We start from the raw sequence: 26,156 nt of genomic DNA, 5'->3' as shown, positions 1-26,156 counted from the left end.
GACGTGGTCTAGAGGAGGAGGAAGGAGGGAGGGTGTTGGAATGGCTAAAAAAACAGGTGGGGGTGTTTTTGGCAGCAAGTAAACAAGGGTATAAGGAGAAGGCAGACTTACCATCTGTATTATATCAGCGAGCTCGGCGCCTCTGTAATGCCAGAGGACAACCTGAGTTCATTAAGTAGCATAGATAAGTATGAGGAATGTGAGAGTACTTCCAGGCGGAAGTGTGTCATAGAGGGGCGGGGCAATCATGTGTGTATACTTTGTAAATAAAGTTGGGGCAAAAAACTTCTCATTTATTTTGTTGTCCCCAAGACGAATTACACTATTGGGGCTCTTGGTGTCCCTCTGCTTTATGTTGTGATGATCCGCTCAGCTGGCTGCACAGGCAGACAGCTGTTTGACCATTCCTCTAGTCTGAAGGTTACAGGTCTCTGGAAGAGAGACCTGTCTTTCCTTTGCAAGTTTCTGGTCTGTTCTGCTGTTGAGGAATTTGCATACATTCGTTATGCAAATCCCCTACCTGCCTCCTGTGATGACTGGCACTATATAAGCCATGTTTTTCCCAGAATGCTTGGCGGGTCATTTCCCCTTCATGGTTTGTTTGAAACACTCCTGGAGTGTCAGCCATTGTTGATCTGTTAAAGTTTACCCTTGGGTAATTCTTGGAACTGTACTAGGCAGTTTCCTAGTGCAGTTCGATTGCATATCTGTTTTGTCTGTCTGTTGCGATTGTCCTGTCCCAGCGGTGGTTGACAGGAAATCGTTCTGTTTGTCTGCTTGCTAACCGGAGCAGCGGTTGCAACTGGTAGCCCCTTCTGTTCTGTCTTGCTTGGATCGCACTAGCCACTAGCGGTAGTGGCAGTGTATCCTTCTGATCTGTCTTGTCTGGATCGCACTAGCCTTGCGCTAGCGCTGTGGATCCTTCTGTTCTGTCTTGCTTGGATCGCACTAGCCTCTAGCGGTAGTGGCAGTGGATCCTCCTGGTCTTGTCTGGATCGCACTAGACTTGCGCTAGCACTGTGGATCCTTCTGATCTGTCTTGTCTGGATCGCACTAGCCTTGCGCTAGCGCTGTGTATCCTTCTGATCTGTCTTGCCTGGATCGCACTAGCCTTGTGCTAGTGCTGTAGATCCTTCTGTTCTGTCTTGCTTGGATCGCACTAGCCTCTAGCGGTAGTGGCAGTGGATCCTTCTGATCTGTCTTGTCTGGATCGCACTAGCCTTGTGCTAGTGCTGTAGATCCTTCTGTTCTGTCTTGCCTGGATCGCACTAGCCTTGTGCTAGCGCTGTGGATCCTTCTGTTCTGTCTTGCCTGGATCGCACTAGCCTCTAGCGGTAGTGGCTGTGGATCCTTCTGATCTGTATTCTGGAGTGTAAGCTGGAGCAGCGATTGCTACTAGCTACCTCATCTGATCTGTCTTGTCTGGATCGCACTAGCCTCTTGCGCTAGCGCTGTGGATCCTTCTGTTTTGTCTTGCCTGGATCGCACTAGCGTCTAGCGGTAGTGGCTGTGGATCCTTCTACCTTATTCCTGTTTCTCGTTTGTCTGTCTTGTCTGATACGAACGCTTGCTGTAGGCTCGGTGAGGTAGCCGTTAAGCAAGCGTTCGCGTTCTGTTTCGTGTTTGTCTGTCGATGGTTAGTTAGGCGTGCTTGTCTCTGTTGCATGTAACGTGCGGAGATCACGCTATAAAACGCGCTTGTCACTGTTGCGCGTAACGCGCGGTGATCGCGTTCAGGTAGCGTTTATTGTTTTCTTTATCGTTCTGATTCTTGGTTCTGTGTCTGTGCTAATCTTGTTCTGTTCTGCTCTATCTTGTGTCTACTTGGCAATCGCCATTCTTGCGATTGCCTTCTGGCTTTTGTTTCTGCTGATGTGTGTTCACCGTCGCGGGGTCGTGGCTAGATTGGTGGACACACATACCCTCTATACCTTTGCTTTGTTTTCTTTGAGGGCTGTTTAGCCCTGCCTTGCCTTTTCTGTTCAATTCCCATCTGGCATCTGTGGCCGGGCAGAGGCTGTGCGCGTCTGCACGTTACGACTCCATCTGCCGGTGGGAATTGCCCCCTGCAATACAAGATCACTTAAAACACAACAGTGTAGTTCCACCCCTCACAAAATATCGCAAACAGTCCACATAGATTACAATGGGGCTTTAAATGAACAAACAGTCTTTTATTCTTCAGTGTTCAAAGTTCATATTTCTTCAAGATTGCGGACAAGTAAGCACAAGACCCAAATACAGGACTCCACATCAAAACAGAGGACTGCCTGACACGTGTTTCACGTTCAAAGACCGCTTCCTCAGAGGCATACAGTACATACACATATCTGTTAAAAAATACACATAAAAAATAAATTGTACAGTCGATTACATACCAACCATGGTCATGTGTGTGAATCAGGATACGGGCACACAAATCATAATTGTATCTTACCCAATGTCGAATCAAGGGAAATGTTGCCTAGCAATCTGTGGAAATCACACATATATGCATATATGTCAAAATGTAAAGCTGATAAGTACTCGCTGAAATTGTGCAACACCCAGTCACCATTATGTGCCAATATACAGACAGCCTAAACTGCAAAGTGTCACATAGCAACAGATGTATCAGAATGATACGAAATCAAAGTTACAAAAACCAGTACACATGCAGACCAGAGCAGTGTCTCAAAATCCTGCGTGATATATGTATAAAAGTGTCAAGAAAAAAGATATCAGCTGGACAGGTGTATATCAGTCCAATATGGACCTGTATCTCACAGGAATACTAGTGAGAGCAGTCCAGATAACATCATTTGATATACGCTGTCCCCGCTAATAGAAGGAGTAATAGCCAGACATCCCCATAACCCAAGTGCATATACCCACATGCAGCTCAATATTGTATACATATAAAGAAAGAACCCATACATCCCAATGCATGGGCACCATAGTGAATGATAAGTACAGTGTCATACCTGTAAGATCAAAAAGAGAGCGCTCCTGGAGAAAGTCCTGGAAGCCAGAGCGCATCCCGGAAAGTGAACGTCACCCTGTGTGAGCCCTCGTGACTAAAAAGAGCTCCCCATAGCCAATCAGTGAGCCGGTGTGGGTGTGTGGGCGGAGCATCCGACTCCGTACTAAAAATCTCGCCGCAATGACCCGCACGCCAGTCCGAGTGGAGCGCAGGCGGAAGGGCTATACCGCACTGCGGAAGTACTGCTATGGGGTCATGGTATGTACGCATGCGTACCCGCCCACACGCCCATCGCGCACCAGTCAAACAGCGCACTGGAAATACAAGGCCCATATATAGAGCATGATATGGGAGTGCTGGAGTATAGAGCAAGTGGGAGGGCCCATAGCACCATCTACTGCTCCTAATTAGAATTACACCCAAAAAAAACCGAAAATACACATGAATGGTAGGATAGGTGATGCCCACCATATATAAATTGAAAACATTTGAGCTAAATCCTAGTGCCGGTCTATATGTAAGAATAATAAGTGTGGATAAGCCCCAACATAGATGCATATATACATGAAGAAAACACCACCCCCCTAGTATATAACAATATAACAGATGCCAGTAAAGAGAATTACTATTATATTGTAGCCCATCCCTAAGGCGCACATATACCGTACAGTGAGATCACATAATATCAAAATCACCTACATATCTACTTATATAATTCACATCATCATAGCGACTATTCTAGATCATTTAAAGTTTCCATCAAAAACCAGGGAATTTACAAGAACATTTTATAAGAAATAAAATCATTAAGGCCAGGATTATCTCCGGCCCTGAGTTTCCATATCCACCTAGCTTCTATTTGATAGAGTTTTTTATCTATATCTCCTCCTCTGATGTTCGGATGTACTCTATCTAGGACTGCAAATTTAATATATTTTTTATTTCCACCATGGGCTTCTATAAGATGTTTAGCAATCGCAGATTTCTCACCTCTCTTGCCGGTGTCATATAAGTGCTCATACATCCTTTCCCTAAATTCTCTTTTTGTCTTGCCAATATAGAATGCATTGCACTTACATACAGCTATATATATAACTGCTATAGTGCCACAATTAGCATAGTGTCTTAATTTGATGGTCATTTCTCTGGCTTTAAGTTCCACGTTTTGACCTCTATAGATGTATTGACAGTATGGACATCCCCCACAGCCATATGTACCTCTCACCTTACATGTATCTCCACGTGAGCTGCCCTGATAGTGACTATTAGTAATCTGGCTCCCTATAGTTTTGGATCTTCTGAATACTAGTCTAGGGCGTTTGGGCACTGACTTGCACAAGATTTTATCCTGTTTCAACACCAGCCAAAATTTATTAAGGGCCTGTCTGATAATTTGATGTTCCCCACAATAGGTGGTGACCATGGACAGGGAAAAATCCCCATTGTTAGCTACACTCATTTGTCTCTTATTTTGTTTGTTACTATAGAGAAGTGTCTTTCTATCTTTGGTCAGGGCCCTATTATAAGCTTTCTTAAGGCATTTCTTAGAATATCCTCTCTGGAGGAGTCTGTGTTGAAGTTGTTTGGCCTCTATCTGAAAACTGGTAATATCAGTACAGTTCCTTCTTATTCTCAAATATTGGGAATAGGGGATACTTTTGATAGTGTTAATGGGGTGTGCACTATCTGCTCCAAGAATGGAATTGGTGGCTGTGGGTTTTCGATACAACACCGTGGACAATGTACCACTCTCCTGTTTTATGATTTTAAGATCCAGGAATTCAAGTTCTGTGCGACTATAGGTATAGGTGAATTTTAAGTTCCACTCATTAATGTTAAGCCACTCAACAAAATCATGAAGATCTTGCTCTGAGCCCTCCCAGATCAGGAATATGTCGTCTATAAATCTATGCCACGTAGAGATTAGATGCATGAGTTCATATCCATCGTCCGAGAAGATATCTTCCTCCCATCCCCCCAGGTACAGGTTGGCATATGACGGGGCACAAGTGGTCCCCATCGCTGCCCCCCGCATCTGGAGGTAGTGGGTACCCCCAAATACAAACACATTGTGTAATAGAAGAAAACATAGTAGATCAACAATGAATGTATTTAGCTCCCTGTGTTCAGTCCCCATTTTGTTCAAAAATCGTTGGACCATTGATATCCCCTTTTCATGTGGTATACTACTGTACAGTGCCTCAACATCCAATGACACTAGTAGACTATTTTCAGGTACACAAATCTCATCCAAAACGGTGAGTAAATGGGAGGTGTCTCTGATATACGAAGGCAGACTCATGACATGAGGCATTAGGTGGATGTCAATACATTTGCTCACATTTTCGGTGAGAGAGCCGTGGCCAGCAACAATAGGGCGTCCAGGGGGATCAAACATACATTTATGTACTTTAGGTGTGCAATAAAAGCTTTGGAACAAATTAAGAATTTGAAGCACCTTACAATAAAACCATCCGATAAGCATGGGAATTTAGTCATTATGGCTAATGACCACTATGAAAAAATATGTTATAAACTATTACGAAACAGGGACAATTATCATAAGATCAATGCTGACCGAATTGTACAACACAAGTGGGAACTTGATGACATTCTAGCTAAGGCGAAACGGGATGGCATCATTAATGACAAAATATTTAAATTTCTAACTGTGGAATGCCCTTGTACACCCACCTTTTATTGCACACCTAAAGTACATAAATGTATGTTTGATCCCCCTGGACGCCCTATTGTTGCTGGCCACGGCTCTCTCACCGAAAATGTGAGCAAATTTATTGACATCCACCTAATGCCTCATGTCATGAGTCTGCCTTCGTATATCAGAGACACCTCCCATTTACTCACCGTTTTGGATGAGATTTGTGTACCTGAAAATAGTCTACTAGTGTCATTGGATGTTGAGGCACTGTACAGTAGTATACCACATGAAAAGGGGATATCAATGGTCCAACGATTTTTAAATACAAAATGGGGACTGAACACAGGGAGCTAAATACATTCATTGTTGATCTACTACGTTTTCTTCTATTACACAATGTGTTTGTATTTGGGGGTACCCACTACCTCCAGGTGCGGGGGGCAGCGATGGGGACCACTTGTGCCCCGTCATATGCCAACCTGTACCTGGGGGGATGGGAGGAAGATATCTTCTCGGACGATGGATATGAACTCATGCATCTAATCTCTACGTGGCATAGATTTATAGACGACATATTCCTGATCTGGGAGGGCTCAGAGCAAGATCTTCATGATTTTGTTGAGTGGCTTAACATTAATGAGTGGAACTTAAAATTCACCTATACCTATAGTCGCACAGAACTTGAATTCCTGGATCTTAAAATCATAAAACAGGAGAGTGGTACATTGTCCACGGTGTTGTATCGAAAACCCACAGCCACCAATTCCATTCTTAGAGCAGATAGTGCACACCCCATTAACACTATCAAAAGTATCCCCTATTCTCAATATTTGAGAATAAGAAGGAACTGTACTGATATTACCAGTTTTCAGATAGAGGCCAAACAACTTCAACACAGACTCCTCCAGAGAGGATATTCTAAGAAATGCCTTAAGAAAGCTTATTATAGGGCCCTGACCAAAGATAGAAAGACACTTCTCTATAGTAACAAACAAAATAAGAGACAAATGAGTGTAGCTAACAATGGGGATTTTTCCCTGTCCATGGTCACCACCTATTGTGGGGAACATCTGTTCTGTCTTGCTTGGATCGCACTAGCCTCTAGCGGTAGTGGCAGTGGATCCTTCTGATCTGTCTTGTCTGGATCGCACTAGACTTGCGCTAGCGCTGTGGATCCTTCTGATCTGTCTTGTCTGGATCGCACTAGCCTTGCGCTAGCGCTGTGGATCCTTATGATCGGTCTTGTCTGGATCGCACTAGCCTTGCGCTAGCACTGTGGATCGTTCTGTTCTGTCCTGCCTGGATCGCACTAGCCTTGTGCTAGTGCTGTAGATCCTTCTGTTCTGTCTTGCCTGGATCGCACTAGCCTTGTGCTAGCGCTGTGGATCCTTCTGTTCTGTCTTGCCTGGATCGCACTAGCCTCTAGCGGTAGTGGCTGTGGATCCTTCTACCTTATTCCTGTTTCTCGTTTGTCTGTCTTGTCTGATACGAACGCTTGCTGTAGGCTCGGTGAGGTAGCCGTTAAGCAAGCGTTCGCGTTCTGTTTCATGTTTGTCTGTCGATGGTTAGTTAGGCGTGCTTGTCTCTGTTGCACGTAACGTGCGGAGATCACGCTATAAAACGCACTTGTCACTGTTGCGCGTAATGCGCGGTGATCGCGTTCAGGTAGCGTTTATGGTTTTCTTTATCGTTCTGATTCTTGGTTCTGTGTCTGTGCTAATCTTGTTCTGTTCTGCTCTATCTTGTGTCTACTTGGCAATCGCCATTCTTGCGATTGCCTTCTGGCTTTTGTTTCTGCTGATGTGTGTTTACCGTCGCTGGGTCGTGGCTAGATTGGTGGACACACATACCCTCTATACCTTTGCTTTGTTTTCTTTGAGGGTTGTTTAGCCCTGCCTTGCCTTTTCTGTTCAATTCCTATCTGGCATCTGTGGCCGGGCAGAGGCTGTGCGCGTCTGCACGTCACGACTCCATCTGCCGGTGGGAATTGCCGCCTGCTGGTGCAGTGCACCTAGCCTGGGTATCTAAATTATACGCTGGTGGAGGTTTTCGTTGTGTCGGTGCGCTTCTTGTGCGGCGACCACGAAAACGACTCCGCCAACGTTACAGAATGACCAGCCATACCGTAATTCCCAGGGCAGAGGGAATGCTCGATTTGTTTTCGAGTTCGGCTCCTGAGGCAATGGCATATGTGGATCCTATCATAGGTAGGATCGCACACTATATAAAAGCGGTTAAAAAAAAAAAAAATCGATGCTTGTTCCAGATCTCTATCCATATGGAGATTATCTGGATACTGGCCTGTTTGAACCTCCATTTGCCTCATGGGAGATTGAGGCCTTGATGGAGGAATTTGACTTCAATTGGAAAGCCTTTTGCGATTTTTATATCGTAAAAATGCGTGGATGTCTTGATTGATTGTCTCGACTCTATAGACCTCTTGATTGATTCTGAGGAATGTGACAAGTGTGTGGTGGATCCGTTGATGTATGTTTGGCAGACGATATTGGATGAGTTGCACACACACCAACACATTGATCCTAATAAAGAGACACTGTCGTCACATGCTTATTCCAGTATGAATCTTGAGAAATTATCTTCTGATCGTGTGGACTCTGAATCTGTTTGCGAGTCTGATCCTGAAGAAAGTATTGACTCTCCAACCTGTACACTGAGGTCTCGCTTCACAGGACAACGTTATTCATGTTCTGAGTGTGGGGACTCTTTTATACCTGAACTACCGCCTGTAGCTCATGGGAGATCTCACACCAGTGAGAAGTTGTACTTGTGTGATATATGTGAGGAAGAACTTCTCAGTCATGGGAAGTCTCACACTGATGAGACAATACTACCCTGTTTTAAATCTGCCTGCAGTGAAACAGAGCTTAAAAAGTCAGAGCTAGTTTCACTAGATATTCCTAGATATCCTTGTCTTGCCGATGAAATTCAGTCTCAGTTTATGGTGGAACCATTCCTGGGACATCTGCCTTGCCTGCAGGAGGTATTTAATGTTCAGCCCTGTAATATGGATAGTTCAGAATCCTTCATAGAAAACTTGGGAAATGTCACTTCCGAGTTCTTATTGGATGTTGGGGAGGTTTCCAGGTCCCTCCCAAAGGGTGCAGAACTTCTTGGAGATGCCTCCTGCCCCCCAGATCTGTCTGACATTATGCCCACTTCTGTATGCATTGCTGCTTTGCTGACTACCTTTGCAGCTCTTGTGGAGCTTCACTCATATGTAGTCAATGATGAATTTTTGTTAGATGATTTTACAGTTACTGAAGTTTCTGAGTTTGACTTTGAGTCTTCTGCTGAAAGACCAGTACCGGTGACCTCTGCTCGTGATGATTTTCTGCCCGGTCCTGGTTTTGAGCCTGTCGTGTCGGACTCGGAGGGTGGCAGTTCCCCGACATGTCCTGAGGTTTCTCCTGTGCTGAAGTACCCCGATATGCTCTGTGACCAAGAAAGCCCAAGTGTGCCTCGGTTACCAGCATACTCAGATGCTTCCTGGGTGGAGACATGTTCTGATATAGCCTGCCTGCTTGCATGTCCAGAAGTGGTCCCTGAAAGTCCTGATCTTGATGGGTATCCTGGTTATTCTGAATCCAGAATAATCATAGGTTCCATAGGGGTTCTTGGCAGTTCTCCATGTGAGCCTGGTGAGCGTTCTGGCTTCTTGGGATCTCTGCAGGGCTTCAAAGGGTTCTGGGAGATTCCAGGAAAAATTTTGCTTGGTACCCTGAATACGATCAACAGTGGCTTTTGTGTTGAAAGGGACACTTCAAACAGGTATTGTGGCAGGTTTGGTGTTCTCGGACGCTCCCTGGAAGGTGGTGGGTATTGGCTGGAGGGTCTCGATGGCTACTTCTCTGGCATTCACAGTCCTGATGGGTGTTACTCTGAGACTTGTAGTACTGATGGGCATGTTTCGGTTGCTTCTGCTTCTGATGAGGTCGGGTTCGAGCGGACTGACTCTGGAATTGGGCCTTGTCGGGCTGTCCTGACCTTCATGAGTCTTCAGTTACAGTTTTTTGCTAATACCAGTTTTGAGAGATGTCTGGAATCCGTCCCTAGAAGGGGGGGGGGGGGGGGGTACTGTGATGATCCGCTCAGCTGGCTGCACAGGCAGACAGCTGTTTGACCATTCCTCTAGTCTGAAGGTTACAGGTCTCTGGAAGAGAGTCCTGTCTTTCCTTTGCAAGTTTCTGGTCTGTTCTGCTGTTGAGGAATTTGCATACATTCGTTATGCAAATCCCCTACCTGCCTCCTGTGATGACTGGCACTATATAAGCCATGTTTTTCCCAGAATGCTTGGCTGGTCATTTCCCCTTCGTGGTTTGTTTGAAACACTCCTGGAGTGTCAGCCATTGTTGATCTGTTAAAGTTTTCCTTAGGGTAATTCTTGGAACTGTACTAGGCAGTTTCCTAGTGCAGTTAGATTGCATATCTGTTTTGTCTGTCTGTTGCGATTGTCCTGTCCCAGCGGTGGTCGACAGGAAATCGTTCTGTTTGTCTGGGTGCTAACCGGAGCAGCGTTTGCAACTGGTAGCCCCTTCTGTTCTGTCTTGCTTGGATCGCACTAGCCTCTAGCGGTAGTGGCAGTGGATCCTTCTGATCTGTCTTGTCTGGATCGCACTAGCCTTGCGCTAGCGTTGTGGATCCTTCTGTTCTGTCTTGCTTGGATCGCACTAACCTCTAGCGGGAATGGCAGTGGATCCTTGTGATCTGTCTTGTCTGGATCGCACTAGCCTTGCGCTAGCGCTGTGGATCTGTCTGTTCTGTCCTGCCTGGATCGCATTAGCCTCTTGCGCTAGTGCTGTGGATTCTTCTGATCTGTCTTGTCTGGATTGCACTAGCCTTGCGCTAGCACTGTGGATCCTTCTGTTCTGTCCTGCCTGGATCGCACTAGCCTGTGCTAGTGCTGTGGATCCTTCTGTTCTGTCTTGCCTGGATCGCACTAGCCTTGTGCTAGCGCTGTGGATCCTTCTGTTATGTCTTGCCTGGATCGCACTAGCCTCTAGCGGTAGTGGCTGTGGATCCTTCTACCTTATTCCTGTTTCTCGTTTGTCTGTCTTGTCTGATACGAACGCTTGCTGTAGGCTCGGTGAGGTAGCCATTAAGCAAGCGTTCGCGTTCTGTTTCGTGTTTGTCTGTCGATGGTTAGTTAGGCGTGCTTGTCTCTGTTGCGCGTAACGTGCGGACATCGCGCTATAAAACGCGCTTGTCACTGTTGCGCATAACGCGCGGTGATCGCGTTCAGGTAGCGTTTATTGTTTTCTTTATCGTTCTGATTCTTGGTTCTGTGTCTGTGCTAATCTTGTTCTGTTCTGCTCTATCTTGTGTCTACTTGGCAATCGCCATTCTTGCGATTGCCTTCTGGCTTTTGTTTCTGCTGATGTGTGTTCACCGTCGCGGGGTCGCGGCTAGATTGGTGGACACACATTCCCTCTATACCCTTGCTCTGTTTTCTTTGAGGGCTGTTTAGCCCTGCCTTGCCTTTTCTGTTCAATTCCCATCTGGCATCTGTGGCCGGGCAGAAGCTGTGCGCGTCTGCACGTCACGACTCCATCTGCCGGTGGGAATTGCCCCCTGCTGGTGCAGTGCACCTAGCCTGGGTATCTAAATTATACGCTGGTGGAGGGTTTTCGTTGTGTTGGTGCACGTCTTGTGCGCCGACCACGAAAACGACTCCGCCAACGTTACAGAATGACCAGCCATACCGTAATTCCCAGGGCAGAGAGAATGCTCGATTTGTTTTCGAGTTTGGCTCTTGAGGCAATGGCATATGTGGATCCTATCATAGGTAGGATCGCACACTATATAAAAGCGGTGCGCCGACCACGAAAATGACTCCGCCAACGTTACACATGTTGGTTCGTCTTTTAGGTGTGACTAGTTCTTTCTGTATTGAATTGGGAGCCGTGTTAATTGATGTTCTTTCTACTTAATTGCATAGATATATATATATATATATATATATATATATATATATATATATATATATATATATATATATATATTGCCTCTAGAGCCAAGTAAGTTGAGATTACATCTCTTGCATAAAATTTGGTTTGTGCTGCTCACCCCTTGGCATTGATCTATCATTTTCCCCTGTGAGCGAGCATAACCACGCCCACCTCTAGCACAGTTAAGCATATAAATGAGCGGATTGCACATGTTCAGAGAGTTCATTTGGTAGCTAGTGAAAGGTGAGGTGTTTTTAATTACCTTTTCTCCCATTTAGTTGACTCTTGGGTTTTTGGATTAGTTCCCACTAGACTGCTTATAAAAACTGGCATTTTGCATAGTAGATTGGGAACACTTTGGCGCAGTTGATGAGCTTAAGCGCGTTAAAGCGTAACCAAGAGCCCCTGTCACTGTTTTCCTGTTGTGTGCTGCAGCCCCTCTGTGTGTGTGTGTATATATATATATATATATATATATATATATGTTGAGATTACATCTTTGAGAGCTTCCATCCCTCTTGGCTTATGTTGTATATTTTTTTTGAAATACAATTTCTTCAGTAATCTTTTGGCCCTGGAGTTCTTCTATGCTTTAACTTGTTTTTAATAGGGGTTGTGGCGGTTCTTTTAATTTGCCTAAGCAGCACTCCCTGGTGTCAGTGGTTGCTATGTCCCATCTATTGCATTTAACTATAAAATGGGCTTTGAGCAGAGCAGCGGAATCAGTCATTGGCCCAGCTAGGAGGTACATCCTGCTCACAAACAACCTTATTTGTTTTACAAAATATTTATAGATTAGTCAGTGTTTGCCCATTGTAAAATATTTCCTCGCGCTGATTTATGTTCTGAAATATATCACAGGTGGCGACATCTTTAGTCCTGTCAGGTGCAGCTCTGCGGATTGTTTATTTCTGAGTTCCAAAACCAGTGAAAATAATGCCTGGTCTCCCAGAATGCTCTAGGAGAATTCTGCATAGCTAAAAAGCCTGGGCTAAGCATCACTGGGAGGGAGGGGCTACATACCAATATACAGCAATATATACAATCGCATAAAGGATTATTAGGAATACCTGTTCAATTTCTCATTAATGCAATTATCTAATCAACCAAACACATGGCAGTTTCTTCAATGCATTTAGAGAGGTGTGGTCCTGATCAAGACAATCTCCTGAACTCCAAACAGAATGTCAGAATGGGAAAGAAAGGGTATTTAAGTAATCTTGAGCGTGGCATGGTTGTTGGTGCCAGATGGGCCAGTCTGAGTATTTCATAATCTGCTCAGTTACTGGGATTTTCACATACAACCATTTCTAGGGTTTACAAAAAAATGGTGTGAAAAGGGAAAAACATCCAGTGTGCGGCAGTCCTGTGGGCGAAAATGCCTTGTTGATGCTAGAGGTCAGAGGAGAATGGGCCGACTGATTCAAGCTGATAGAAGAGCAACGTTGACTGAAATAACCACTCGTTACAACCGAGGTATGCGGCAAAGCATTTGTGAGGCCACAACATGCATAACCTTGAGGCGGATGGGCTGCAACAGCAGAAGACCCCACCAGGTGCCACTCATCTCCACTACAAATGGAAAAAAGAGGGTACAATTTGCACAAGCTCACCAAAATTGGACAGTTAAAGACTGGAATGTTGCCTGGTCTGATGTCTCGATAGAGTCAGAATTTGGCGTAAACAGAATGAGAACATGGATCCATCATGCCTTGTTACCACTGTGCAGGCTGGTGGTGGTGGTGTAATGGTGTGGGGGAGGTTTTCTTGGCACACTTTAGGCCCCTTAGTGCCAATTAGGCATCGTTTAAATGCCACAGGCTACCTGAGCATTGTTTCTGACCATGTTCCATCCCTTCATGACCACCATGTACTCATCCTCTGATGGCTACTTCCAGCAGGATAATGCACCACGTCAAAAGCTTGAATCATTTCAAATTGGTTTCCTGAACATGACAATGAGTTCATTGTACTAAAATGGCCTCCACAGTCACCAGATCTCAACCCAATAGAGCATCTTTGGGATGTGATGGAACGGGAGCTTCGTGCCCTGGATGTGCATCCCACAAATCTCCATCAACTGCAAGACTGTATCCTATCAATATCGGCCAACATTTCTAAAGAATGCTTTCAGCACCTTGTTGAATTTATGCCACATAGAATTAAGGCAGTTCTGAAGGTGAAAGGGGGTCAAACACCCTATTAGTATGGTGTTCCTAATAATCCTTTAGGTGAGTGTAAATAGATAAAGTGTTTCTGATGTTTAACCACTTCACCACTGAGGGGTTTTACCCCCTGACCACCAGAGCAATTTTCACCTTTCAGCGCTCCTTCCATTCATTCGTCTATAACTTTATCATTACTTATCGCAATGAAATGAACTATATCTTGTTTTTTCCGCCACCAATTAGGCTTTCTTTAGGTGGGACATTATGCCAAGAATTATTTTTTTCTAAATGTGTTTTAATGGGAAAATAGGAAAAATGTGGGGAAAAAAAAAATTATTTTTCAGTTTTCGGCCATTATAGTTTTTAAATAATGCATGCTACTGTAATTAAAACCCATGAAATTTATGTGCCCTTTTGTCCCGGTTATAAAACCGTTTAAATTATGTCCCTATCACAATGTTTGGCGCCAATATTTCATTTGGAAATAAAGGTGCATTTTTTTCAGTTTTGCGTCCATCCCTAATTACAAGCCCATAGTTTATAAAGTAACAGTGTTATACCCTCTTGACTTAAATATTTAAAAAGTTCAGTCCCTAAGGTAACTAATTATGTATTTTTTTTAATTGTAAATTTTTGAATTTTTTTTTAATTACAAAAAAAAAAAATGGGGAGTGTGGGAGGTAATGAGTTAATTTTTTGTGTAAAAGTCATTTATTTGTATGTGAAAAATGTGTAGGGTGTAGTTTACTATTTGGCCACAAGATGGCCACAGTAACTTTTTGCTTTATTGCGACCTCCAAGCCTCCTTCCGGAAGCTTGGAGGAAGAATAAGGAGGCTGGACACGTGAGTTTCTTCTCACAATGATCGCGCTGCCCATAGGAGAGCAGCGGGTCATTGTGGGGCTTAGATCAACGAACGGGAATGGATTTTCCCGTTTATTGATCTCCGGGCGAGCGGGCGGCGGCGGTTTTACTAGCGGCGGGCGGCGTGTTTACGAGCGGGAGCGCGGACAGCGTCGGGAACGCGGAAAGTACGTGTTTCTCCGTCCCTGGTTTTTAAAGGATGGAAAAAGGGGCGGAGAAATACGTACGTGCGGGGGTAAAGTGGTTAAACCAGCCTGTAAAAGTGGGTATCCTGAATTATTTACTGCATTCCACTATGTCACTACAGTGCCTCTTTAATGTGTATTAAATCACTCTAATGCTTTTTTTTTTTTAATTAATCTTAGCGACTATACAACACAATTCTGTGGTGTTTTCTATGTTTGCAGCTAAGCAATGTGACAGATAAGGCAGCATTCTGGTCCCCTCTGGCGCTCATGCTACATTTCACCTTAATGACCCCTAAAATCTAGGTCACATGCCACCTCAGCTGATGGGGCGGGGGAATCTCTCTGATTTAGATGCACAATTGTGCAAGGAGCGGTATCCCTCTCGCCTGATAAATGCTGAGGCAGCCAGTTTATCAGAGGTAATGACATTTTTTCCACAGAATGAGCAGAGTCTCGGATAACATGGCAGGTATGGCACGGGACTTGGCTGTCGCAGGCTCCCACGCATGCTGCCCTGCCAGATTCTCCTCAGGTACAGACGGGGTGGCAGCAGTGCTGTCCTCCCCCACACTGCCATTGTCCTGCCAAGTGCTCCATTTTGTACTTGAAGGAGCAACCAGTGCCAATCTCGCTCTCACACTGCCACATGCATGCCCTCTCTGTGTCACTGGCTGTGCACCAAACACGTTACGGGCAAAGCTATCGCACGCAACTCCATACCAGGAAATTCAGCAACATGACCTACCTGGTACCTGCCACCACATGCCCAACTGTTCAGTATTAGGAATGGACCTGGTTTTCTCCTCATCAATACTATGGATTTGTTTTCCTGAGCATGAGAAATGAATGTGTTTGTTGGATGTGTTTCAGGTGTTTTTGATTGCTGAATGCTCCTCGCATACAAAGCTAAAGCTATTTATACACTGATCCGACAAAACCAGAAGACTAAGTCCATGTGATGATGTAGGACCCCCTTGTGATGCCAAGACAGCTTCAGCTTGTGAAGGCATGGATGCCAGAAGGTGTCCTGTGCTATCTGGCAACAAGACATTAGCAGCTGATCTGTTAAAGGGAAACTCGTGCTTTGGTTGAGGAAATTCACATGCTCTTGGTTTAAATATATATATATATATATATATATATATATATATATATATATATATATATATATATATATGATCAAATAACAGTAAATTTCAGTGCGCTCCTCTCTTTTGCACAAGTGTCTACAATACAGCAATCCTTGTTCCTGGTGCGCTACTATCAGTAAGGGGTGTAACCACGGAGGGAGACGCTGAGCCTCGAGGATATTTTACTGATATGCGCATTTTTACTGGAACTTTGTGAGTGTAATTTTAACTATTTTTATTTGGTAAAAAAATGGTGTTACGCTATGGGAGTATCTGTTTGAGTTCAAAGGTGCTGTACTACTTAAGAAGCAAAGTGAAAGAGGAGACTGGGCATAAGCGTTGTTGCTGGTCCTGATCGGCCAGCCAAAGCATCTGGTAAGAGGCTGATTTATTGGAGCCTGAGTGCGGAAAAGAGAGCGGTGCTGGGTCACAGCCTGAAAGGGCTTGTATGTTAGGCACTTAAGGGTGAGCACTCAGGAATAACATACTGTGCTATAAAAGGGTTTCTTTTACATGTGCGGTTGATATGCGGCTGGTATGCAGTTGAGAACGCGGAGGACATCATCACTGGCTGGGCCATATGCGAAAGAGCCAACTGTTATGATTGGAACTGCTTTCTGGTGAGCATAATCGTTTATTGATAAGGATTCCCTATGCTGCAGTGACAGGAATCTGCAAATCTCGGATTAGGACCTGTGAACTAGGACCCATATTTTCTCCCAACTTTGAGGACTGTGTTGCTGTTATAGCGGACTGAATTACCTTATACCACTATAGCAGACAACAGTGTTTGTGGACACTGGGGAGGTGCTGTTACACACATATGTATCATTGCTGGAGTTTCTTGGTTTATGCCTGTTGAGCGCTGATATCACTTAATATTACATATACATATATATATATATATTGCAAGAGATTAACCCTCCTGGCGGTATGAAAAATTCCGCCAGAAGGCAGCGCGGCAGTTTTTTTTTTTTAAATCATGTAGCAAGCCCAGGGCTCGCTACATGATAGCCGCTCAGCGGCATCCCCCCGCCCTCTTCGATCGCCTTCGGCGATCTCCGATCAGGAAATAACGTTCAAAGAACGGGATTTCCTGGAGGGCTACCCCCGTCGCCATGGCGACGGGGCGGGATGACGTCACCGACGTCATGACGTCATTGGGAGTCCCGATCCACCCCTCGGCGCTGCCTGGCACTGATTGGCCAGGCAGCGCACGGGGTCTGGGGGGGGCCCGCGCGCCGCAACGGATAGCGGCGATCGGGCGCAGGCCGGCGGCGATCAGTGTGCTGGCGCATCTAGCAAAGTGCTAGCTGCGTCCAGCAAAAAAAAAATTAAGAAAATCGGCCCAGCAGGGCCGGAGAAAACCTCCTGCGCGGCTTACCCCGTTACCGCCAGGAAGGTTAATGGCAAAAATGATGTAACATCGATTGTAATACCTTTAAAAAGGTGGAGAGGCGCTTAGGTGGTATGGGAGTACAGATGGGGATAGTGTGGTTCTTTTCACCCGCTGCTGTTCACTGGCCAGGGGTTCCCAACCACCTCTGGTTGTGTTATAAATGGAGTCTATATAGGTATGAACAGCGCTGAGAGTAGTAGTTGGATAATATAAGCTTTAATAGATTGTTATGGTCTGTATATATTCAGGATAGATTTCAAAGCACAAGGTCAAATGTTAAAAATACAAAATTTAAAATCTGTACAAAGTCTCACAGCATATAGCTAGAGTGCATATATTGCATACACGTACCCTGTATGTGTTTAGGATTAATATTCAATCAAAAAAATCCCTATTCAAAGGTACAAAAAATATATAAAATCGCATAGCATGTAATTCAAATCCATATATTGCATACAGTTGTGTTATAAATGGCGTCTATATAGGTATGAACAACTCTGAGAGTAGTAGTTGGATAATATAAGCTTTAATAGATTGTTATGGCTTGTGTATATTCAGGATAGATTTCAAGGCACAAGGTCAAATGCTAAAAATACAGAATTTAAAATCTATAAAAAGTTGCACCGCATATAGCTAGAGTGCGTATAATGCATACACATACCCTGCGTATGTTTAGGATTAATATTCAATCAAAAAAAGATCACTATTCAAAAGTTCAAAATATTTAAAATCGCATAGTACGTAATTCAAATGCATATATTGCATACAGCTAACTGGGTTGTTATAAAAGTTGTAAAAGTTCACACTGCATTGGGAGTATTCACCATAAATTCTGTGACAAAGAATGCAATATTCAGTCTACATTCAACAATCAACCCCCATTTACTCCTGAGCCACCCGATGCTGTTTATGCACAAAAATGTGCTAAGAAAAAAAATAAAAAAAAAAATTGGTCAGATAATTCTAGGACCAAAATGTCCGAAAGCAGGGGGGAGGGGGGGGGGATGATAAATGATGGATATTCTAGCAGTAGAGACTGAGCTTCGAGTACTTCTCGTGGTTGCGCTTCAATTGCGCTTGCGGAATTCCGCCGGATGTAGATAATGGTGGATCACAAACTTGATGAACGGATCTTTTCCCCGATCAGCGGGGGTACTCACGCTCCTGCAGCTATCCAGGTGTACAGCGGTTGGTGTCGTCCTGTGCAGGGCTCCGAATGTCCTTGTCCGCAATCCAGGTGCGTATCTTCCGCTGGTTGCAGCGCTCCAGTTCCAGTGTAAGTGCTCCCTGACAGCGTGAGAGCTGTGCAGTGTGACAAGAGTCCTTCCGGATCTGCCTAGACGCCGGTGGTATGCTTCCGGGTATGGATGGTGACGTCACCCTTCTAGCGTGTTCGCAAGCGTTGGGTCTTCTGGTCTGCAGTACCTGATGGCCCTGCTCACACGCTATATCCCTCCAGCTGACGCGTTTCTGCGGTCCCGGCCGCCTTTATCAAAGCTTAATGGAAGTATACCAGTGTCTCAGCAAATCCTGGATATATTGTCTTTTCTGGTCACATGTCTGGTCACGTCTTTCCTATAATGCACTCCAGTCTTAAAGAGACAGTAGTCCTTTCTCTTCCTCAATCCCTTTGTATTAGTTACATAGTTCTTTGTTTATGGAGGTAACTTAAACACCACTCAAAACGTGATTTTGACACCATGCATAGGGGCATGAGGCCAGGTTATCACACATGTTGTAAGTTCAATTCCCCCCCGCTTGTACTTTGTCCCATCTTCGGTTTATATATTACACATGCTGATTTATGCATGTGTCCCTACCAGCTCCAAGTGTTAGTGAGGAGGGTAGGAAGGAGGGGGAGGTGGGTGGGAGCGGGGGAAAGGAGTGTGGAGCAGTGGGGGAAAGGGGGGGAGAGAGATTGGGGAGTGGTATGGGAATGGATTGATCGGGGGGGTGGGGTACCAGGTGTGGGTGGCACCACAGAAGAGGAGGCGTGTATATAGAATGGAGGGCCCCGGGGTAGGGAGAGTGCCAGATGTAGGTGGCTCTCACGCTGTCAGGGAGCACTTACACTGGAACTGGAGCGCTGCAACCAGCGGAAGATACGCACCTGGATTGCGGACAAGGACATTCGGAGCCCTGCACAGGACGACACCAACCGCTGTACACCTGGATAGCTGCAGGAGCGTGAGTACCCCCGCTGATCGGGGAAAAGATCCGTTCATCAAGTTTGTGATCCACCATTATCTACATCCGGCGGAATTCCGCAAGCGCAATTGAAGCGCAACCACGAGAAGTACTCTAAGCTCAGTCTCTACTGCTAGAATATCCATCATTTATCAGTCCCCCCCCCCTCCCCCCTGCTTTCGGACATTTTGGTCCTAGAATTATCTGACCAATTTTTTTTTTTTTTTCCTTAGCACATTTTTGTGCATAAACAGCATCGGGTGGCTCAGGAGTGAATGGGGGTTGATTGTTGAATGTAGACTGAATATTGCATTCTTTGTCACAGAATTTATGGTGAATACTCCCAATGCGGTGTGAACTTTTACAACTTTTATAACAACCAAGTTAGCTGTATGCAATATATGCATTTGAATTACGTACTATGCGATTTTAAATATTTTGAACTTTTGAATAGTGATCTTTTTTTGATTGAATATTAATCCTAAACATACGCAGGGTATGTGTATGCATTATACGCACTCCTGCTATATGCGGTGCAACTTTTTATAGATTTTAAATTCTGTATTTTTAGCATTTGACCTTGTGCCTTGAAATCTATCCTGAATATACACAAGCCATAACAATCTATTAAAGCTTATATTATCCAACTACTACTCTCAGAGTTGTTCATACCTATATAGACTCCATTTATAACACAACTGTGTGCAATATATGGATTTGAATTACATGCTATGCGATTTTATATATTTTTTGTACCTTTGAATAGGGATTTTTTTAAATGAATATTAATCCTAAACACATACAGGGTACGTGTATGCAATATATGCACTCTAGCTATATGCTGTGAGACTTTGTACAGATTTAAAATTTTGTATTTTTAACATTTGACCTTGTGCTTTGAAATCTATCCTGAATATATACAGACCATAACAATCTATTAAAGCTTATATTATCCAACTACTACTCTCAGCGCTGTTCATACCTATATAGACTCCGATTGTAATACCTATATACAAAACAAACTTTTATTCCAATGGTGCACATGCAAAAAGGGCACCAGGAAATCTGGGTGACTAAAATAGCTGCTAGTAGAATATTAGTAAATTTACTGTCATTCTTCTATACTATTTTGCAGTGGTAATTATGATAGTAAACTATTGTAAATGATACTGATATTTTACTACAGCTAAACCAACCCCTATTCCCACACAGAGCCCCCCCCCCTCCGATATCTGACCCTAACCACACTTACTCCGATGCCTAACCCTAACCACCCCACCTCTGATGCCTGACCCTAACCACTCCCACTCCGGTGTCTGACCCTAACCACCCCACCTCTGATGCCTGACCCTAACCACTCCCACTCTGGTATCTGACCCTAACCACCCCACCTCTGATGCCTGACCCTAACCACTCCCACTCCGGTGTCTGACCCTAACCACTCCACCTCTGATGCCTGACCCTAACCACCCCACCTCTGATGCCTGACCCTAACTACTCCCACTCCGGTGTCTGACCCTAACCACCCCACCTCTGATGCCTGACCCTAACCACCCCACCTCTGATGCCTGACCCTAACCACTTCCACTCAAATGCCAAACCCTAACCACCCCACCTCTGATGCCTGACCCCAACCACTCCTACTCCAATGTCTGACCCCACCCCACCTCTGATGCCTGACCCTAACCACCCCACCTCTGATACCTGACTCTAACCACTCCCACTCCGGTGTCTGACCCTAACCACCCCACTTCTGATGCCTGTGCCTCCAGCACCTAAGTTTCCTGCTTCCATTCCGCTGTACTCCTATCATAAACTGGGGGAGTCATAGTTTTCTGCTAGTCAGTGGATTAATGCAAAACCCTGTTCAGCGGCAAGCTGGGAGATTCTGTACATCCTTTTGGAAATTGTATCCCATACAGAGTACGGTCAGTATTGTTTTAAGAAAGAGCAAATTCAGCTTATTGTCTGATTAGCAACACTATTATAAGTTCCAAGAATCACCTTTAAAATGTTTTGTGTGCCATAGTGAGGAAATTGGTGTTTTTCTTTGCCGGAGATAAAAGGCTCATTTACATCAGAATGTTTCTGTGTACAAGTTAGACCTTTTTTTAATTCCATAACTGCAAAGCTTTCTGACTGAACTGGATAGTATTTTATTATATCAGATGGCTGCTTCCAGTACTGTGATCAGCAGGCTATTGTGATTTTTACTCAGATGACATTACTTTGGGTCAAAATACAGTAGGATAACTATACAGATGAAAGAGAAGGCTGCAAATGTAGAGAAACATGTGAAAAAGGGAAACTGATGCTCAGGGGACCTGCACATAGAAGAGAGGGGCTGCATACATGGATGTTACACATGAATGAGGCTGCTGCTCATGTAAGGGGAGCCCCAACACACTTGACCTAGGGGTGGTAAATGTATAAATCTGCCCTTAGATATAGGGCACCAAAAATGTCCCACAAGCTGTATTATTTTTGTGCAGTGCAAAACTTGGCTCTTCAGTGTTATTGAACAGGCCTGACATTACAATGCCTAGCAACACGTTGCTATGCAACATGCTGCCCCACACAATATATAGAGTGAACAAGCGCTTTGATAGAACCCACAAAAGACAAACTCTGTTGACCTCACTAGTATAATGTAACGTTCCTATGATGCAGTGTCTCCTGTAATGTTCCCCTTATACAGTATAGTGATTTCCAGCACGATTCGCTGGTCCAGCAGACCTGAGGAAATGACCCCTAACACGACTGTATAATCTCAGATCAAAGGCTATAATAACAGATGGGATGGAATCTGCCATTCTGTACCAGGAACGCCACAAATCCTATACGATTCCATACAGTGTGCTTAGCGAGAGGAGGAATTTTATAGCTGCTTTGATAAACTAGGTCTCCTCTGTCTCTGAGAGGCTCTTTGGTCACATGATCTATTTAGGCCGTAAAACGCCAAACCTTATTACCCTTTGATAGATCTGGGTTGCGGAACAGTGAGTGTATAACATTGTGTTCCGTACACTCAGAATACATTACGCGCGGGGCTGAAAGCATGCACTTGCTGTAATGTGGTGCGAGACTTGCTTTTAAAAGAATTATACAATCTGTGCTGCGCTCTCCTCTCACTGAACATTTCATAATGGCAACGGCGAGCAAACAAACCCCTCTAGTGCCTGTCACCTATGTGACTGCTTATAACATACAACAGTGCATATGTTATATGTCTAAATACATGATTTATTTGCTTTGCCTTAAAGCAGTGATATCACTTCCCTAGCAGAAAAGGTTTAAAGGACCACTCCAGTGAAAAAAGTAAGCAGTTAAAATCAGGACTGACAGGTTTTGGACTAGCCCATCTCCTCATGGGGGATTCTCAAGGTTTTCTTTGTTTTCAAAAGCATTTCCTCAACGGCAGTTGCTAAGTGTAACTGCCGAAATAGCATGCAAACGAGTGGTGAGGCTGGCTGCTATCTTACTATTTTGGTAGTTCAGGAAATGCTATTGAAAACAAAGAAAACTCTGAGAATACCCCATGAGGAGATGGACTAGTCCAAAATTAAAATTGCTTACTTTTTTTTGCTGGGATGGACCCTTAACCCCCTTGGCGTTATGATTCTTTCTGCATTTTACATTCTGCATTTTGCATAATGCAATTTTTTTTGCATGCTTTTAGATCCTAAAACCTGGAAAAAATCATGTTGCTAGGGAGTTCTGCAGCAGCCCCATACCTCCCAGGGATACAGGGCTGCAGTTTTCACTCCATCCTCCAGGTGGCGCTGTAACCCTGTAGTGAGATTGCCAGCTGTCGTCATGATGACAGACAGCTATCTCACCAGGGGGAAGCAGAGCTTCGGAGGAGAGGAAGAAGAATGGCGGCCAATGTCGGGATCCGGGAGGTGAATTAAAACACCCGCTGCGCGCATTGCTCTGCATAGACTTAGACCTCCTGGCAGCTACCACAAGTTCAGCTCGGGGTTACCGCTCCTGGCTTGTTTTTTCCACCCCGAGCAGAACTCTTGATTACCACTAAGGAGGTTAAAGCTTGTCACAGGAGGAAGAAATGGGGAAAATCAATTACAGAGTTACAGCGTACCTGTAGTGACTTTTTCTGAGCTTAGTTAAAGAAGGAATTGTCAGCCATAAATTCAAATTCCAATTACCCACTACTCTGTGTTTATTATGTAGTCTACAGGCAGTCTGCATTGCAAGCATTCCAATATAATTATAAATGTTTCTGCTGTAATGAATCTTATCTCAGTTAGCCAGGCTCTATACTCGTACGTTGCCGGGGAGAGGGAAGCTTGTTATCTCCCCTCCCACATTCCTGCTCCTCACTGATTGGCTGAGGGCAATTTAGTGTGAAAGGCTGAGGCAAAGAAGGGAAATACTCCTCACCCATATGCAGAAGCTGCTAAAATACGATCTATGCTGTACTCATATGTGTTTACAAAGCAAGCTAGATGTGACAATGCAGTTTTTAGGAGAAGAAAAGAGTAATGGAGGAAATTACATCATGATTAGCTTCCGTCAGAAGCAGTAAAGATGGAAAATTTCTGGAACAGTTTTCTCTTTATTTACTGTATAAAATAAATGAGGCTCTATGGGGTAGGACTTGAAACACCCAGTTACAGATTGCCCAACAAGCTCATGGTGAACCAGAGGGCCCATTCACACTACAAGAGCTTTTTAACCCTCTGGGCGATACAATAAGATCGCCCAGGAGGGGGCGCAGCACTTTTTTTTTTTAATTTTTTCGTTTTTAAATCATGTAGCGAGCCCTGGGCTCGCTACATGATAGCCGCTGCCCAGCGGCATCCCCCACCCAGTAAGCAGGAAATCCGGTTCAGAACGGGATTTCCTGCTGGGCTTCCCCGGTCGCCATGGCGACCGGGCGGGATGACGTCACCGACGTCATGGACATCGTGACGTCAGAGGGAGTCCCGATCCACCCCTCAGCGCTGCCTGGCACTGATTGGCCAGGCTGCGCAAGGGGTCGAGGAGGGGGGAGGGGGCTGCGCGGCACGGCGGCGAGCGGCGGCGGCGATCGGAAGTTACACGCAGCTAGCAAAGTGCTAGCTGCGTGTAACAAAAAAAAAATTATGCAAATCGGCCCACCGGGGCCTGAGAACTCCTCCTGCGCGACATACCCCAAGCTTAGCTCGGGATTATTGCTCAGGAGGTTAAACACTAGAGATTTTAAAAGCTCTTGCTAATGCTCCCAAAGTTACTGGGAGCCATAGCTGAGGAATGAGGCAAGGGAGGCGGACGGCAAGGAGCAGATCAGGCCAAAGAAGGCAGAAGGAATGTATGTATACTTTTTTCATTTTCAGGTATCTCAGGGTTTCTTTAACACAGAAGATCACATGACTCTCAATGGTAACGTGTGCAAAGTGTGCATGATCGCTTAGCATAAAAAGTTTATTTCAAAGAACATACAAAGCTTCCTGGAACTGCTGTAACATTTCTTGTATTTTTATTTCAAAACGTTTATTTGGCAAGATTGTATTGCATCGATTGCTTCAATAATGTAGTGCTGGTTCAGTAAGTCTACCATTGCACTCAGTAGCGTAGCAATAGGGGTTGCAGAGGTAGCGACCACACTGGGGGCCCTCTGACACTGTGGTTGTCCTTGATTGGTTTTGGTGCAACATATCAATTGTTATCTATATCATGCTTGGGGGCCCCAAAGCTAAACGTGCACCGGGGCCCACGGTTCCTTAGCTACGCCACTGATTGCACTATAGTGTAGCATAAGCACACATGCTACCCTGATTTCAGCATCTAACAAGTCATACCCAGCCTTGAATCAGGTCAGCTGTAGCCTCTGTGTGCACAACAAGCAGAGAGTGCGCCTGACTGTGCTGCAGCAAGCTACACAGCGTGGTACAATACATCACGCACAATGACATAGCGTGCGGAATAGAATATACAGCAAACATCCAGCCTGGAGGCCTCTTTCACTGCTGAGGCTCTAATCCAACCCCTGTCATCTGCTCCCCATCGCCGGCCGGACACTTGCTGGCACTCGGCACGTGCAGTGAGGAGGTGTCCGTCACACTGAGTCACATCTGCGCGCACAGTGGCCACACTGACATGTGACATGATGCGGTTTTCTGCTGCTGGGCAACTGCTCTACGTGTCAAACGCTCACATGTGGGGTCAGAAATGCTGAAGTTAGGCCACATTCAATTAAAAAAAGAGTGCTCTGTGGCCAGCAAATGGGTATTACTGCAAGCAGGCAGTTCAGCCTCTCATGTGACAGAAGCTGTAATAAACTGCGAGGCAGGCCATTTTGGCGCACTGCGCTTGACCTGGGCGCCTCCATAGGCATAATGTTATTCTGTCTGTGGCCAAGCAGCAGAGTAATTGGGGTGCCGGTGATTGCCGGACTCCGAATTACTTCTCCCTCCAAGGTGTTTTGACTCAGAGGGGGAATAGTGAACAACACCGCCTGGTATTTCAGCAGCAACCGTCATTTGGTTCACCTTGCGCCAAAGTGACTGGGCGGCAAAACTCCATGTATAAAACTCCATCTTAACTGAAAAAAAAAATCATCAAGTAAGAAGTTATTTATTTAGCTTACCTATCCTGTTGCTTTTAGTGTTCATTGTCAGGTTTAGGAGAAAA

General features: G+C 44.9%; 1 long non-coding RNA gene across 1 annotated transcript in view; it reads left to right on the top strand.

Annotated features, from left to right (window-relative positions):
- The window catches only part of LOC137524411 (uncharacterized), a 76,997-nt gene that overhangs the window by 16,359 nt on the left and 34,482 nt on the right, over positions 1-26,156 (top strand). The gene's annotated exons all lie outside the window — the stretch shown is intronic.

Source organism: Hyperolius riggenbachi, chromosome 7 (genome assembly GCF_040937935.1).
Source record: "Hyperolius riggenbachi isolate aHypRig1 chromosome 7, aHypRig1.pri, whole genome shotgun sequence".
Lineage (NCBI taxonomy): Eukaryota > Metazoa > Chordata > Amphibia > Anura > Hyperoliidae > Hyperolius > Hyperolius riggenbachi.
This window is presented reverse-complemented; position numbering and strand designations above follow the sequence as displayed.